This window comes from Dendrobates tinctorius, unplaced genomic scaffold (assembly GCF_039654945.1).
Source record: "Dendrobates tinctorius isolate UK_male_01 unplaced genomic scaffold, ASM3965494v1 ptg000060l, whole genome shotgun sequence".
Lineage (NCBI taxonomy): Eukaryota > Metazoa > Chordata > Amphibia > Anura > Dendrobatidae > Dendrobates > Dendrobates tinctorius.
This window is the reverse complement of record NW_027361728.1, coordinates 69,813,532-69,829,604: the sequence shown is the minus strand read 5'-3', so window position 1 is coordinate 69,829,604 and position 16,073 is coordinate 69,813,532.

The following is a 16,073-nucleotide window of genomic DNA, read 5'->3' as shown; positions in this document are numbered from 1 at the left end:
ATTGGCGCAAGCAGACCGTGAGGTGATTATTTTCGTGCATCTGGTAAGTATATCTGCTGCTTCTCCAAATCTCTTACGTTTTTTTCAACTTTCAGACATCGTCATCATCATCTGCGGACGGGAATAGTGAGGGCGAACAGCAGGAGCAGCGAAGCCAAGTCCCGGTGGTGATACGTAATGTAAGTATCAAATGATTTGTAATGTTTTTTTTTTTTTTTTATCTTCTATTTTTACTCTTTTTTTTTTTTCTTTTTTTGTAACTTTTTAGTCAATTTAAATTTGATTATTCTAATGAATGTGTTTTGTCTAGGTTCCACAACGGGATGAAGACGTCTACCTGGATAATGAGCAGCTCATCAGCCTGGTCCAGGAGCGTTCGCCGTTGTGGGACAGCCGTGACCGGCTGTACAAGGACAATGTGGTGACACGGCGGCTATGGAATGAGGTGGCCGCAGCGTTGATGGATGGCTGGGACAGCGCCACAGCATCCGCCAAAAAGGCGTTTAGTGAGTATTTCCCTGCTCTGTATTGTGCCGCAGTGACTGTTGTCCTTGACGGCACTGTTGGGTTTCGTGCTAGGCGTATTCTAGCAGGAAACCCAACAGTGTCATCGTGGTCTACAGTGACTGCTTTGAGTATTGTATTGCTACATTGTGCCGCAGTGACTGTTGTCCTTGACGGCACTGTTGGGTTTCGTGCTAGGCGTATTCTAGTAGGAAACCCAACAGTGTCATCGTGGTCTACAGTGACTGCTTTGAGTATTGTATTGCTACATTGTGCCGCAGTGACTGTTGTCCTTGACGGCACTGTTGGGTTTCGTGCTAGGCGTATTCTAGCAGGAAACCCAACAGTGTCATCGTGGTCTACAGTGACTGCTTTGAGTATTGTATTGCTACATTGTGCCGCAGTGACTGTTGTCCTTGACGGCACTGTTGGGTTTCGTGCTAGGCGTATTCTAGCAGGAAACCCAACAGTGTCATCGTGGTCTACAGTGACTGCTTTGAGTATTGTATTGCTACATTGTGCCGCAGTGACTGTTGTCCTTGACGGCACTGTTGGGTTTCGTGCTAGGCGTATTCTAGCAGGAAACCCAACAGTGTCATCGTGGTCTACAGTGACTGCTTTGAGTATTGTATTGCTACATTGTGCCGCAGTGACTGTTGTCCTTGACGGCACTGTTGGGTTTCGTGCTAGGTGTATTCTAGCAGGAAACCCAACAGTGTCATCGGGGTGTACAGTGACTGCTTTGAGTATTGTATTGCTAAATTGTGAAGCAGTGACTGTTGTACTTGACGGCACTGTTTTTTTTTATCAACAGTGGACAAAGTCCGAACACGTTGGCGTTCGATCAAGGACCGCTTCAACAGTGATGTTCGTGCTGAGGGCCAGGTTCGCAGTGGATCTGCGTCAAGGACCAGAACTAGATACCGTCACTATCACGCGTTGCAGTTCCTAAGACCGGTCCTTGCCACAAGATCGTAAGTATTATACATTTTGGGTTTTTATTTTTATTAATCTGTGTTTTTCTAATCCACAGCTGATGCTTCTTGTAAAGGCATGGTAGTAATGATTTTCCTTTCTTCCACAGCACCTGGAGCAGCACCCTGCAACCTGGCCCTGGAGCGGTCCTTCGTCGGACGTCCTCTGACCCGTCCCAGCCATCCGACAGCCAGGAAGCACCTTGCAGGTCCCACACACACACAGCTGGTGACCAGGAAGCTGGGCCATCAGGTGTTCCCCTGTCCCAGGTCTCTGCCACTGGTTATGCGGGCACTACCCGCCAGCGGCAGAGGGCCTTGGACAGGAATGTCTTGCCCGAGTTTATGCATTTGAGCGAGACATTTAATTCCAGCCTCAAGTCACTGTCCGACAGAGTTGAAAGCGGTTTTGCACTGATGGAACGTGGTTTTAACCACTTTGAACACCGCTTCAATTCTGTAGAACAGCGCCTTGACCGTCTGGAGGCCGACCTCAACAGACCAGCACACCATTTTTTTAGTAAGATTGAAAAGGGCATGGCGGAACACCTTAGTCCTGATCAACAGCTGAATGTGCTGCAGGCCTGCAACAATGCTTTCTTGCAGGCTATGCAGCATAATCGGTACGGTCAGCAGGCAGTGGTGTCCTTTCCACCTGTGCCACCATTGACTCGCTTCACCTCACTACCGACTTGTGCTGCATACCACTGCACGGACACCTCTCTTCAAAGGCTGGACACCCACCGTTACACCACCACAAGTCTGAGTGCAGCTGGTCACTTCACCGACACCACCATGGCAAGCGCTGCTCCTGTCTGGAGCACCACCGCCAATCCCATGCATGCGTGGAGCTCAGCCACCACTAGGCAAACATGGAACAGCCCTGCCGCTACAACAACATGTAGTAGCCCTGCCACCACCACTCTGCAAACCTGGGCCATCACTGCCGCCACCAGTCCTCCTGCAAGGACGAGCACTGAACAAGAAGAGCAGCATCAGCCACCTCAGCAGCAGCAGCCAACTCAGCAGACGCCACCTCAGCAGCAGCAGCCACCTCAGCAGCAGCCGCCACCTCAGCAGCAGCAGCAACCACCTCAGCAGCAGCCGCCACCTCAGCAGCAGCAGCAACCACCTCAGCAGCAGCAACCACCTCAGCAGCAGCTGCCACCTCAGCAGCAGCCGCCACCTCAGCAGCAGCCGCCACCTCAGCAGCAGCCGCAACCTCTGCAGCAGCAGCCGCCACCTCAGCAGCAGCAGCCATACCAGCAGACGGGGGACCTACATTCCATATTTGCCCCTACTTCAAGGCGAAATCAATCAAGGCGGGCATTGGGCCAAAGTCGGTCCAGGCACACAAGCCTACGGCGACATGCCATTACAACTAATGTAACTGAACAGATTTCCTCTCCTACAAGTGTTCCAAGTTTAATTCCCTTAACTGGACTACCTTCCCCCACAAGTTTTGTTGCCCCTTCCCCTCAAACACCGTCTTCAACTGCAAGTGTTGCATATTCCCTGCACACCCCCAAATTGAAACCATCTGCCCCCAAACGCCGTAAAAAATAATTTTTAAATTTTTTTTTTGTGATAAAAAATAAATTTACATTTGTGGTTCACCATTAATAAGTTTCATTAATGTTGTTTGCGCCACTCACAAACACTGATGGGTAAATACATGTTAAAAACCAACCCAAGGGCTAGTATAGTCATATGTGAAATAACATGGACTAGTATAGTCATTCAAAGGCCTAGTGTAATAACTCTAGTTTTACAAAATAGAATCTGGTTTCATGAAAAACAAACTGTTGAAACTTGTCTAAAAAATAAGTTTCTTTCTAGTTTCACCAGTTTGTTTTTGGTGAAACAAGATGCTAGTTGTTAAAAATCGAGTTATTACAGTAGGCCTTGGTATGACTATACTAGGCCGTGGTATTTCACATATACTACTAGCCCCAAGGCCTAGTATACTCATATTTGAAATACCACGGCCTAGTATAGTCATTCCAAGGCCTAGTGTAATAACTCTAGTTTTACAAAATAGAATCTGGTTTCATGAAAAACAAACTGTTGAAACTTGTCTAAAAAATAAGTTTCTTTCTAGTTTCACCAGTTTGTTTTTGGTGAAACAAGATGCTAGTTGTTAAAAATCGAGTTATTACAGTAGGCCTTGGTATGACTATACTAGGCCGTGGTATTTCACATATACTACTAGCCCCAAGGCCTAGTATACTCATATTTGAAATACCACGGCCTAGTATAGTCATTCCAAGGCCTAGTGTAATAACTCTAGTTTTACCAAATAGAATCTGGTTTCATGAAAAACAAACTGTTGAAACTTGTCTAAAAAATAAGTTTCTTTCTAGTTTCACCAGTTTGTTTTTGTTGAAACAAGATGCTAGTTGTTAAAAATCGAGTTATAACAGTAGGCCTTGGTATGACTATACTAGGCCGTGGTATTTCACATATTACTATACTACTAGCCCCAAGGCCTAGTATACTCATATTTGAAATACCACGGCCTAGTATAGTCAATTCAAAGGCCTAGTGTAATAACTTTTAATGGAGCAGATTACATTCATCCACTCAATGCTGACTTGTATTCCCCATGGACTTTCATTGGGGTTGGGTTTTGAGTGTTGTGTTTTGAGAAAATCACATACTTTGTTTTAAACTATTTGCACAATTTTATCTTGAAAAAAAATGGTTTCCTGATTCATGGCCTGCAGCTTTGCTCATTCCAATATATTTCACGCAGACTAGCAATGCTGCATTTTAACTCGTATGTGTATTTACCTGCCCAGGTGTGTGAACATAACAAAATTCAGTTATACATGGGAAGTTTTTTAATTAATCGGAGTTTAAAAAATATAGTGCACTCAGTAATGGTATCAAATAAGGATTTTTATTACCATAAACAACAACATTACACCATTTCATCTTGCCAGTGCACCCGTCCTACATCAGAAATAAAGTAGGCCGCAAATTTGTCCCTCATTTGGCCAACTTCAACGGATGACCTGAGAGTGTGCTGAGTGAATTCAGGCAATGGGTTAGGAGCATCATCGTCCAGTTCAAAGGTCGGGTGCTCTTTAGCCATCACAAAGTTATGTAGAACCACACAGGCCTTCACCACCTCATCGACTGTTTCAAGTTTAAGATTAATGGCCGTGCCCAGAATTCGCCATCTGGAAACAAGAATCCCAAAAGCACACTCGACAGTTCTTCTGGCCCTGGTCAGCCTGTAATTAAAAATTTTTTTGGTGTGGTCCAAGTCTCGGCTGGAGTAGGGTTTCAGTAAGTTTCCGCACATTTGAAAAGCCTCATCGCCAACCATTACAAAGGGCAGTGGCGGAGCTTCGGTGTGAGGAAGAGGCCGTGGCATAGGGAAATTAAATTGGTTGCCATACAACCTCCGGCCCATGTCTGAGTTTTTAAAAGCCTGCGAGTCATTACCACGGCCAAATGCTCCAATGTCCACTGCTACAAACATACATCCGGCATCCGCAATTGCAATGAGTACTATTGAAAAGTACTTTTTGTAATTATAGTACTCAGATCCCGTTCTTTGGGGTTTGATGATCCGTATGTGTTTCCCATCAACAGCTCCCAAACAGTTGGGAAAATTGCATACTGTCCAGAATTTGTCAGCAATTTCCATCCACTTTTCAGCGGTGGGCAGGGGCATAAATTCTGGGCAAAGAACATTCCAGAGAGCCCGGCAGGTGTCAGCAACAATTCCAGACAAGGTAGAGATTCCAATACGGTACTGGAAGTGTAGTGAGGATAGGGTTTCTCCAGTCGCCAGGAATCTGTGAACAGACAAAGAAGTAAAATTAATATTTATGTATATTATTTTTAAAAACTATAAAAAAAATATTAGTACATTCACGAAAACTAATTACCCAAGGTTTTGAATACTAAATTTACAAAAAAAAACATCAGACCACACCCCTTTGTTTTTAAAACATACCGTAATGTCACCAGTAGCCGTTCCTCAGGAGGAATCGCACGACGGAGCTGTGTGTCCTGTCTCCGGATGGATTGTTGGACACGAGCAAGCAAATCCATGAAACTTTCGTGGGACATCCGGATATAATCTGTAAATTTCTCCGGGTTTGACTGGAGCTCGCTGTAGAGGGTATGGTATGCCCCACGGCTCTCCCGGAGTTCAACAATCGGATGTATCCACATACGCCGCCGTCTTCGCTGCCTCTCTCTCTTCCTTTGTTCATGGCAAGCAACTGCATACGCCTGAGCCATCGCGATGTCCAAATCCAAGTTGAAGTGAAAACTCTTCCAGCGCAGATCCATGGTCACGAGAAGAATCAAGCAAATGTGAAGAATACTGTAGACAGGGTGTATATATATTAACATACCACACCCACAATGAAGTCCCATTGGTCTTGTGTGTTGTTGAATGGTTGTTTTTTCTTTTTTGTGGGGTTTTTCCAAAATCTGTAAAAAAACGCAAACGCACAAAAAACGCATACAAACGCGCAAAAACGCTGCGTTTTTTTCCTGCATGCGCATTAAAATGCTGGAAAAAAACGCAGCGTTTGTATGCATTTGTATGCGTTTTTTTAATGCGTTTTTTTGCGGGAAAAACGCGCTGCAAAAAAAAGCAAGTGTGAAACTAGCCTAAGATCGGCAGAAGTAAGATAGCGGTCAGTGTGCATGCCCTTTTATAGCCCCTGTGATGCCACACAAAGCAAGCCAATCACTTGCATGCCCTTCTCAAAGATGGTGGTGACCAATGCCCATGTTATCGCGTTGCCCATGTCATCGCGTTGCCCACAGTGTGCGTCCTCCATCATTGGCTGAAAAAGGGCGCTGGAAGCATCATTTGAAACGTGCCTTTGGCGCTCTGGTCGCCGACCTCATGGCCGACCTCACGCTATGGTCGGGTTTCGTTTCATGAATTTGACCGACCCATTTCGCTCAACTCTAATCTTCACATAATATTGATAATAATAGGCATCACCAGTTTTCTCTATGCGGCTTCTAAATTCTGGCTACAAATTTCATCTTTAGCGCAGTAGCCTGCAAAGAATTAAAATGCAAAAAGGTTAATTTACATAGCGTAGAACATGCAAACCCACATTGCTCTTTTTTTGGCGCAGGCAGGCTTAGTGGACTGCCAAACTCAGAATCAAGATCTGGATGCCTATGCTGCATATTCATTTAGTAATAAGATTTGACTTTGTTTTTTTTTTTTTACGATTGGTGTTCCTAGGCAATATAAAAGTAATCATGCATACTGGATCCAAAGTAAGTGCAATCACAGTCAATGCACAGGCTTCCTACAGAAAATAATGTATGAATCTTACTGGACCAGAGTAGATGTGTGTCAGATGAAAGCTGTATAGACATCAAACAATTGTAATATGATCTTTTTGTCCCCATACCACAAACATACATACAGTGGGGAAAAAAAGTATTTAGTCAGTCAGCAATAGTGCAAGTTCCACCACTTAAAAAGATGAGAGGCGTCTGTAATTTACATCATAGGTAGACCTCAACTATGGGAGACAAACTGAGAAGAAAAAATCCAGAAAATCACATTGTCTGTTTTTTTTTCATTTTATTTGCATATTATGGTGGAAAATAAGTATTTGGTCAGAAACAAAATTTCATCTCAATACTTTGTGATATATCCTTTGTTGGCAATGACAGAGGTCAAACGTTTTCTGTAAGTCTTCACAAGGTTGCCACACACTGTTGTTGGTATGTTGGCCCATTCCTCCATGCAGATCTCCTCTAGAGCAGTGATGTTTTTGGCTTTTCGCTTGGCAACACGGACTTTCAACTCCCTCCAAAGGTTTTCTATAGGGTTGAGATCTGGAGACTGGCTAGGCCACTCCAGGACCTTGAAATGCTTCTTACGAAGCCACTCCTTCGTTGCCCTGGCGGTGTGCTTTGGATCATTGTCATGTTGAAAGACCCAGCCACGTTTCATCTTCAATGCCCTTGCTGATGGAAGGAGGTTTGCACTCAAAATCTCACGATACATGGCCCCATTCATTCTTTCATGTACCCGGATCAGTCGTCCTGGCCCCTTTGCAGAGAAACAGCCCCAAAGCATGATGTTTCCACCACCATGCTTTACAGTAGGTATGGTGTTTGATGGATGCAACTCAGTATTCTTTTTCCTCCAAACACGACAAGTTGTGTTTCTACCAAACAGTTCCAGTTTGGTTTCATCAGACCATAGGACATTCTCCCAAAACTCCTCTGGATCATCCAAATGCTCTCTAGCAAACTTCAGACGGGCCCGGACATGTACAGGCTTAAGCAGTGGGACACGTCTGGCACTGCAGGATCTGAGTCCATGGTAGAGTAGTGTGTTACTTATGGTAGGCCTTGTTACATTGGTCCCAGCTCTCTGCAGTTCATTCACTAGGTCCCCCCGCGTGGTTCTGGGATTTTTGCTCACCGTTCTTGTGATCATTCTGACCCCACGGGGTGGGATTTTGCGTGGAGCACCAGATCGAGGGAGATTATCAGTGGTCTTGTATGTCTTCCATTTTCTAATTATTGCTCCCACAGTTGATTTCTTCACTCCAAGCTGGTTGGCTATTGCAGATTCAGTCTTCCCAGCCTGGTGCAGGGCTACAATTTTGTTTCTGGTGTCCTTTGACAGCTCTTTGGTCTTCACCATAGTGGAGTTTGGAGTCAGACTGTTTGAGGGTGTGCACAGGTGTCTTTTTATACTGATAACAAGTTTAAACAGGTGCCATTACTACAGGTAATGAGTGTAGGAAAGAGGAGACTCTTAAAGAAGAAGTTACAGGTCTGTGAGAGCCAGAAATCTTGATTGCTTGTTTCTGACCAAATACTTATTTTCCACCATAATATGCAAATAAAATGAAAAAAAAACAGACAATGTGATTTTCTGGATTTTTTTTTCTCAGTTTGTCTCCCATAGTTGAGGTCTACCTATGATGTAAATTACAGACGCCTCTCATCTTTTTAAGTGGTGGAACTTGCACTATTGCTGACTGACTAAATACTTTTTTTCCCCACTGTACACATTGGTAGTAGTAGTAGTAGAGTACATCCAATGTTTACATGAGGAGATGTGCTGCTGATTACAGAGATTTTAGGGTTTCCCATTCTCCAATCAGCTAACAAAAGTCTGTTTTGCTAATTTGAGAGTTAATTGGTAGTGCGCTAATTTGGAGGTTGATCGGTAGAGCACAAGTTTGGCCTAGAAATTAGAAAAATGCTAACAAAAGATCAGATTAAAATCAGATTACAAAATACCAGATAACAAATTTTAATTGTTCACCTTGCCTTTCAGGAACATGTTATTACATTGCTGTGAACAATGCACAGATTTCTCTCTTATTATTATTATTCCATTTGTTGTTGAGATATGGTGACTTGATGGATGAATGCTCTATAGGAAGATCGATCTTGTGCAAGTCTAGGTCTACCAGGGTCCTGTCCACCATTATACTAATTGTATCAAAGATTGAACTCCTCGTGTTTCCTTACTCTTATCATATACCTATACCCAACATTGCCATTTCTGTGTTTGGTTCCACTATTACTCCCCAGCAACATGCCCACTGTCTTGGGGTCATACTTGACTCTGAGCTTTCATTCGCCCCCCCACATCCGATCACTGGCTCGCTCTTGTTATCTGCACCTCAAAAACATTTCTAGAATTCGACCTTTTCTTACTTTTAACTCCGCAAAAACTCTTACTGTTTCTCTTATTCATTCTCATCTGGACTAGTGTAACTCTCTTCTAATTAGTCTCCCTCTTACCAAACTCTCCCCCTTCAATCTGTCTTAAATGCTGCAGCTAGGATCATATTCCTCGCCAAGCATTACACCAATGCCTCTACCTTGTGCCAGTCATTACACTGGCTACCCATCCACTCCAGAATCCAGTACAAACTTATTAACCTCACCCACAAAGCACTCCATGGCTCTGCACCATCCTACACCTCCTCCCTTGTCTGAGTCTACCACCCTACCCATGCCCATCGTTCTGCTGATGAGCTGAGGTTAGCATCCTCAATAATCAGAACCTCCAACTCCCGTCTCCAAGACTATACACATGCTGCGCCAATTCTTTGGAATCCACTTCCCAGGTCAATACGGTTAGTCCCCATCCCTACAATTTTAAGTGGGCCCTAAAAACGCATTTATTCAGACTGAGCACATTAACCTATCTATCCCTGTGTTGCACAGTCAAAAGTTTTACCATAGCCAGGTTCCCCGCATCATGTTCCTACATGCTTTATGCATCTATTAGCCCTCTGTGTCTGTACGGTTACACACTTAACATTTTGGTTGGTCCGAACAATGAAGGCAACTGTTACCACCCACCTTTCGTGTCTAACTTTTTCCCTCATAGATTGTAAGCTTGCGAGCAGGACCCTCATTCATCTTGGTATCTGTTATGATTTATGTGATTATTGTTATGCTGTAATGTCTATCGTCTGTACAAGTCCCCTCTGAAATGTATAGTGCTGCGGAATATGTTGGCGCTATAGAAATAAAATTATTATTATTATTATCAAGCCATCGGGTTGCTGGTCTTCCTCTTAACCTTATTCCTTCTATTCTTCTGACAATAATGTCTTTCTGCAGTGAATTCTCTCTTTTTATCATGTGTCCAAAGTAGGCAAGTAGTAGCTTGGTGATACTTGCTTCAAGTGACATATCTGGCTTGATTTGTCCATCGTATTGATAACATCCTTTTCCAGCACCACATTTTCAAAGGTTGTCATTTTGTCTTCTGTCTTGGTTCTTTCTCAATTTCTCTTTAGCATCTGATAATGCAAAAAAATTTAAAATCCCAGGAAAGAGAGTAACTAAAGCTGTAATGGCTGCTGCAGGGCCAGAGGCATAGGGAACCTGTTCAGATGTAGGAAAGCCACTTCTCAGAAGATCCATCCACACAGAGTTCATAAATTACTAAATTAATTAATATTAATGTGGTCATTGGTAAGTGTATGAACTTCTAGTGGTGGCTGTAAACAGACAAAATGTTTATCTTTAAACCTTGATTTATGAAGAAAGTAGGGTTTTTGGAGTTTTGTAACACTTCTCTATATCTATGTCTGGAAGTTTATATGTAATAACAATAAATAATAATCTCTTTATTTATATAGCGCCAACATATTCCGCAGCGCTTTAGAGTTTTTGCACACATTATCATCACTGTCCCCGATGGGGCTCACAATCTAAATTCCCTATCAGTATGTCTTTGGAATGTGAGAGGAAACCGGAGTACCCGGAGGAAACCCACGCAAACACGGGGAGAACATACAAACTCCTTGCAGATGTTATCCTTGGTGGGGTATTAACTCAGGACTCCCAGCGCTGCTATGTGAAAATGTGTTATCAAGAAAATGGACAAAGTGAGTAAAATGAAAAGGTAGTTTGCATTTTATTTCCCACATTGAGAAAGTCTGAAATTTTTCTGCAACATCAGTAAAATAGGAAAGAACACTGCATTGACTTTCTGCTGTTTTGCACCTTTAGGCTGGAGTCCCACTACCGCAGAATATGGACGAGTGCTATGCGAGAAAACATCGCATAGCACTCAGACCAGTGTTAATCTGTGGGGTAGCTCACATCACAGTATACTGCGATTGTACGCGTATATAGTCCAAGACTTGCCAATGCAAACCTATGGGTGCGAGAAAAACTCGGACACCACAAGGACCATCCATGTAGCTTCCGACAAATACGCACACATTTTCCTCATTTCAGCCCATTGAGACATTTAATTCAATGGAGAAAATCAGTGAGAAATGTAAAGTCATACGGATGTCATACAGATGTCATAGGGAACCATAGGTGCGAGAAAATTGCATCATCGCATTGCAAATGCATTACACACGGATGACTATACAGAGAACACTTGTGCGACTCTCGGCAGGGAGACTCAGACTGATTTTCCATATGTTTAGTGTGATGCGGGCCTTACATATGTTTCTGCATGACATATGACAAATGGTCTTCTGATAACTGACTTTGCTGCAAGAGTAAGACTAGTTAGATGTATGCTACTGTTAGAATTAATCCTTTCATGCCCTGTTGAAGCAACTATGTAGTTAGCACATATAGTCAGGCTGGATGCACATACTGTATAGTATCAATGATTTTTCCTTTCTCAAAAAAGTAAAACATTTGAATCAATTTTGCATTTATTTTTTCACTATGTCTATTTTTGCCATTTGTGTGTCATCTGTTTTTTTACATGCAACAAAAAATGGAGGTTTCCTCAGCTTCTCTTAGCAATTGCTTTCAGTGAAAAAAACAGAGCTTGGATGAGATCATCTTAAATAGGAAAGTTCTGTCCTTAAAGGGAATCTGTCACCCCTTTTTTCAAATATGAGCTGCCGGCACCGCCATCAGGGGCTTATCTACAGCATTCTGTAATGCTGTAGATAAGCCCCCGATGTAACCTGAAAGAGAAGAAAAAGGAGTTATATTATACTCACCAGGGGGGCGGTCCGATCTTGGTCCGATGGGTGTTGCAGTCCGGCAGCTCCCTTTTCTAGCGGTGACGTCCTCTTCTTCCCTTCCTGTCGTGGCTCCGGTGCAGACGCGCTGCTCTGCCCTGCGCTCTCCCGGCGCCTGCGCACTGCAGGACTCTGCTCTGCCCGCAGGAGCCACAACAGGAAGGAAAGAAGAGGGCCGCATAGTATGAAGATGGGAGGCGCCGGACCGGACCACGACACCCATTGGACCGGACCACCCCCCGGTGAGTATACTATTGTATACAATTGGGCGGTGAAAAAAGAATAATTACATTTTTACTACTCCTATGTTGTTTCAGCCCCAATTTGTAATTTTTACAAAGGCTAATAGGAAAAATTGGACCTCAGTTTGTTGTAAAAATTTCCCTTGAGTGCACCAATACCCTACATATAATCAGGAAATACTTTTGCGGCACAGTGCAAAGTTCAGAAGGGAAGGAGGGCCATATTACAGTGCAGATTTTGATGCTAAGGTTGAAGGTTGCCATGACCCACAGGGAGAGCCCCTGAGGTGACAAAACACCTGAACCTCCGGTAAATAACTCCATTTTACAAACTAAACCTCTCAATGAATTCACATAAGGGTGCAGTGATCATATTGACATGACAGGTGTGTCACAGAATTTTTTACAATTGGGCAGTGAAGATAAAATAATTACATGTTTTACCATAAAAATGTTGTTGTAGCCCTAGATTTTACATTTTCAAACTGGAAAATGGGTAAAAATAGGACCAAGATATGTTTTACAATTTCTGTTGAATGTAGAAATACCCCATAAGTGGCTCTAAGGTATAGTACTGTTTAGCCATACAGATAGACTCTGAAGTGACAGAGCGTTATTCGCCTGCTGGAGTGTAATTTTGAGTACATGGATGTTTTCCAAAAACAGAGAGCAGTGCAGTGGATGGATGTTGCAAACTGCCATTGAAGTGCCCAGTATGTTGTAGTCCCCAGTACGTTGTAGTCCCCAGTATGTTGTGGTGCCAAGTACGTTATGACCAGCTCATGCTTCTGGAGACTTGCACCCATAAATTAAGCCAACTTTCAACACTGGAGAAATGCCAAACATGTGGATGCTAAATGTGGTTTAGGTACACTGGGGCTCAGAAAGGAAGGTGGAATTTGGATTTGGGAATGCAGAATTTGCTGAATTTCTTTTGGGGGGTGAAAAGCCATTTCACTTTTTTTGAGCCTTTGTAATACCAGTAGCATGGAAGCTCCCTATATTTCTGTTAACAGAATTTTATGGAATGACTTAAAGCTTTATTAGGGAACATCAAACATAACATTTGGAATCACATTTATTAGTGTCTCTACGCTGAGTACTTACTTTGCGGTTTCCATCTAAATCTCTTAGTGATATGATTCAGATAAAACCCCCAAGGGATCCATTCACAATAATGAGGCAGCAGAGTTAAGGTACTGTCACACTAAGCGATATCGCTAGCAATATCGCTATATCTTGTGATGTTATAGCGATATTGCTAGCGATATCACTGTGTGATACTTACCTACAACCCGCTCCCCCGCTTGTTATCGCTGATCGCGCGAGAACGTCCAGGACTATTTCTCGTCGTCAGCTTCCTGCGGCGCTTCCTGCTGTGACGACGAGCAACGCATGGAGCCGGGTGGGAGGACGCAGGATCACCTGGTGTGACAGGTAAGTAGCGACCCCCGACCCCAGCGATGTCGCTGGTGAGATCTGCCTGTGTGGCAGCTCACTAGCGACCACTTAGCGATGTACCAGCGATCCTGACTGCGTCATATCGCTGGTCGGGATCGCTGGTACATCGCTAAGTGTGACAGTACCTTTACTCTGAACTCTATCTAGCCTTTTTTCAGCAGAGTCCTTCTTTCCAGAAGTGCAAAAAACTGTGGCGGACGCTGTTCGGTTATATGTATGCCTAAAAAGATGGACACCGCCAGATCAAAGGCCAGATGATATCCACAGTTCCTCCATCTGCTTCATTATAGGGAATCTTCTGCCAGGGGTTTTAGCTGAACCACGTATTTTACAGATTTGCAAGGAAACCCCGATGAAAGTTCTCAGTGGAGAGCGCAGGATAAATGTGCTTACTTCGATCTTTGGGAGGCACTCTATCTTCCCTGCAAGGTTCTTCTGATATCCAGGATCATGATATGTCTGTCACTTCAAGAAATGCTTCGTATTATCCAATTCAATCAAGGGTACCATCATTGGATACATTTCCGACACTAGCCGAAAGAGACCTTAAGATCTTACATGACATGAATCTATACCCTATTTTGGACACAGAAACAATTTAACATTCAATCGTATCAAGGCATTGCATGAACTTAAACATAATACTAGCCTTATAATAAAACAATCTGATAAAGGTGGGCTGTGTGTTGGTGATGGATTCCGCACTAAATCTGTGGCTGACATTTTGGAGAACACTCATACTTAAAAAAAATTGACATTTGATCCTACATCGTATTGCAAAAATATACATTCTCATCAGGCGTCATCAATTCTAAGATTCAGGATGTCTTATTACAGATCACCCTATTATAGCAATATTCCATGGATTGCCTAAAACACATAAAAACATAAGATAAGAAAAACAAGTTAGATGATACTCACCTTGGGGGCGGTATGGTCTCATGGGTGTCGCAGGTCTGGGTCCAGTGCCTCCCATCTTCATGCAATGTCGTCCTCCTGCTTGATTCTTGTCGTGGCTCCTGCGCAGGCGTACTGATTTGCCCTGTTGAGGGCAAAGTAAAGTACAGCAGTGCACAGACGCCGGGCCTCTCTGACCTTTCCCGGCACCTGCGCACGGCAGTACTTTGCTCTGCCCTCAACATGGCAGAGAATTACGCATGCATAGGAGCTGCAACAGAAGCAAGGAAAAGGATGCCATCGCATAAAGATGGGAGGAGCCAGACCTGGACGTGTGACACCCATCTGACCTGCAACACCCATCGGACCTGGACCGCACTGGACCGCCCCAGGTGAGTATAATCTAACTTGTTTTTCTTATCTGTCAGATTACATTGGCGGCTTATCTACAGCATTCTGTAATGCTGTAGATAAGCCACTAATGGCGGTGACCGCAGCGTATATGCGAAAAATGAGGTGACAGGTTCCCTTTAAAGTACATGAATTAATTTTGTTTTACTATAACTTGCATTCCCTAAACACCTGCTTCTACTAAAAGCTCACAACTCAGCACATTCAATTGCACATCAGTCTATACACCACATCATTCTCAATTCTCAATTATCACTCAATTATCATCACACTTGTGGGTTTCTTTCTCTTTACATATATATGAACATATTGGCATTACTATGTAACCTATGACTAAGGGCATTGATATTCCAGAAACGTGTCACTTTTAGTGTTGAGCGATACCGTTCGATACCCAAAAATATCGTATCGGATGGTATAGCCCGATACGAAAAAAATATCGGGTATCGCCGATTCCGATCCCGGAAGTCCCATTCAAGTCAATGGGACTTCCGGTATCGGAATTTAAAAAATCCCTTTATTTCCTTGTTGGCTAATTCTACAAAATTGAAAACAAATAAGAATCATGTAGAATGTATTGTGGGAGGTAGAGGAGACATTAAAGGCATAGTGGTTTATTCAAATCACATGGCATAGCATTAATTCCAATTTTTTTTTCAAGACGTTCGGAGTTAAAAAGATATTGACTATGTTAACTTTTTTATATTTTGTCAGATATGTATGTTTCACAACTTCCATGCTCTTCACCTTCTTTTGTACTTCTCCCACACTTTCTCCTTCATGATCCGCAGCAGTAGCATTTTTTTCATCAACTTTTTCTTAACCTTATTCATCTTCTTCTTCACCTTCTTCCCATTAATTTTTTTTTCCATTCTTCATATTCTTCTTATTCAGCTATTATTAATTTTCATATGCTATTTCTTCATCTTGTTCCTATTCTTCTTTTTCTTCATTTTCTTATGGTGACAGGCATTCCTGTAGTACTTATCTATAAAAGTTATAAGATTACACCTTACGTTCTGCCTGTCACAAAAGATTTACAACAGGATTTGTCCGCGTTCAATTTGGCCTGCAGCAGCAGGCATTTTCCAGGGGCA